This window comes from Schistocerca serialis, chromosome 5 (assembly GCF_023864345.2).
Source record: "Schistocerca serialis cubense isolate TAMUIC-IGC-003099 chromosome 5, iqSchSeri2.2, whole genome shotgun sequence".
Classification (NCBI taxonomy): domain Eukaryota; kingdom Metazoa; phylum Arthropoda; class Insecta; order Orthoptera; family Acrididae; genus Schistocerca; species Schistocerca serialis.
This window is the reverse complement of record NC_064642.1, coordinates 537,844,007-537,846,393: the sequence shown is the minus strand read 5'-3', so window position 1 is coordinate 537,846,393 and position 2,387 is coordinate 537,844,007. Positions and strand designations below refer to the sequence as shown.

Below are 2,387 nucleotides of genomic sequence, written 5' to 3'. Positions count from 1 at the left end.
TGGTATATCAAACTTTCCGTGGCGCCTCAAGTCAAAACATTGCTCTATTTCACGCAGTTGAAGTACGCAGTTGATACTGTTAGTCTAGTTTACAAATACAATAAACGAAAAACGTGTTTTAAATTGGCAAAACCTTATGGTTCACTAAACGTCTATCATATGGCACCCTGGTTTGAGGAAATGCTGCAAATGTGCACACACAAAGGGTATTAAGATTACAAAAGACAGTCGTACGGCGCATCGCAATAGCATAACCTAGAGAAACCCGCAGAAATAAATTCAGGCAACTAAAAATTTCAACAGTAGTTTCAGTGCATATATGAAACAATTATCTACTTGAAAATTTACTGCACTGCATCGCTAGAACATAATACAAGAAGAAAAAATGACCATCTTATAAAATTAACAGACAAAGAACCTACAAATGCTGCACGCATGCTGTATAACAGTTTACCACAGTGTAAAAGATGACAGAAAGTATGTCTCTTTTTAAAATAAAATTAAAAAGCCATCTGATCAATAATTGCCCTTACAGCGTTAAAGAATATCTTGAAATAAAAAAATTAAATAGTATGCCAGTATACACTGCAAAGGGAAGTTGTAACAAATTTAATATTGTAACTTATATAGAATCACTTCCAATATGTAGGGACGTATGAAATAATATTTCGTGCCAAAACGTCGATGCTGCTATCCTTTACTTTTTCTCTGTTTTTCTGGCAGTGCTGAGTGAAGACCAAGGAATGACAGGAAAATGAACTATATTGTCATTGCCGGCCGGGTTGGTTGAGCGGTTCTAGCCGGCACGGTAGCTCAGCGTGTTCGGCCAGAGGGTTTAGCTACCCTCTGTAATAAAAACTGAGTGAACAGATCAACGAACAACCTGAACGAGTGTCATCGGACGTCAGCCACGAACAAAGTGAACGAACAGTAAGAACAAAATGAGATTAAAAAAAAAGCGGTTCTAGGCGCTACAATCTGGAACCGTGCGACCGCTACGGTCGCAGGTTCGAATCCTGCCTCGGGCATGGATGTGTGTGCTGTCCTTGGGTTGGTTAGGTTTAAGTAGTTCTAAGTTCTAGGGGACTGATGACCTCAGAAGTTAAGTCCCATAGTGCTCAGAGCCATTTGAACCATTTTTTTTTTTTGTATTGCCATTGGTGCCTTTTATAACATACATTAATGACATTTTCGTGTAAGTTCTATAACAAGTGATATATTTTTTAATTCTTTTTTTATCCTCTTGTAACTAGCAGATATATGTAGCAGTCAGATTATAAATGTAGTAATAACTGGTATATATCACTGTATGCTCTATGCATATGTAAGCTTTACGCAAACGTGACATGTCCAATATCGTTGTAAGAAATGATCCACGAACAAATGAAGAATAAAACTAAACTAAACTCTTCCCTAACAGGCCATGAAGGCCCAAAGGTACCAACTGGCCGCCGTGTCATCCTCAGACCATAGGCATCACTGGATGCGGATATGAAGGGGCACGTGGTCAGCACACCGCTCTCCCGGCCGTACGTCAGTTTCCGAGACCGGAGCCGCTACTTCTCAATCAAGTAGCTCCTCAGTTTGCACCCCGCTTGCCAACAGCGCCTGGCAGACCGGATGGTCACCCATCCAAGTGCTAGCCCAGTCCGACAGCGCTCAACTTCGGTGATCTGACGGGAACCGGTGTTACCACTGCGGCAAGACCGTTGGCAATGAAGAATAGAGAACAAACAAATAAAACTTAAAGAAACAGGTTGTAACAACTAGAATTAATGTTCGTTATGTTTTACCACTGAACAGAGGTTTCCCTGCTTTCCATGAATTTTGAAGTTTATGTAAGTATCTTACAACGGATTGTGAAATGAATAGTACGTACTTACACAGTAACAATCTAAAATTTAACCATCCAGCTGCGTTTTATTTAGCAGTAGTATATGAATTATCACCTCCGAACAGCATTTTGGATTGCATGAACTGTATCCATATTTTTCAGAGGCCGTCACCAGAAGTAAAGGAGCCATATTGTTCAATGACCAAACAATTCGAGCTTGATTTGTGCTCTTTCGTTAATTGTTCTCCTAATAGGCAAAAAACCTGTCCTCGTCAGTACCTATGACCGATTATGTTAATTCCTACATTTTTTTCAGATGAGGAATTTTAGTAAACTTTCAGGGCCAGGAGTCACTGAAGAATGACAGCGCACAACGAAAACGCCTTGGCCTGAGACAGAATTACTTTCTGGTTTGGCGTTGGATATTATTAATGGTATTTCTTAGTCTTTTCAGATCACCAATAATTGTTTATGAAAGGTATTAATAATACTCATGAGCTCAATACATAATCCCATTGCTGTTGGAATGTGCCTTCCTTACGCGACAAAAGTA

The 2,387-nt window shown here is 39.7% G+C and overlaps 1 pseudogene; it reads right to left on the bottom strand.

Annotated features, from left to right (window-relative positions):
• Positions 1–1,596: 1,596 nt before the first annotated feature.
• LOC126482643 (5S ribosomal RNA) lies at positions 1,597–1,714 on the bottom strand (annotated as a pseudogene).
• Positions 1,715–2,387: the final 673 nt, after the last annotated feature.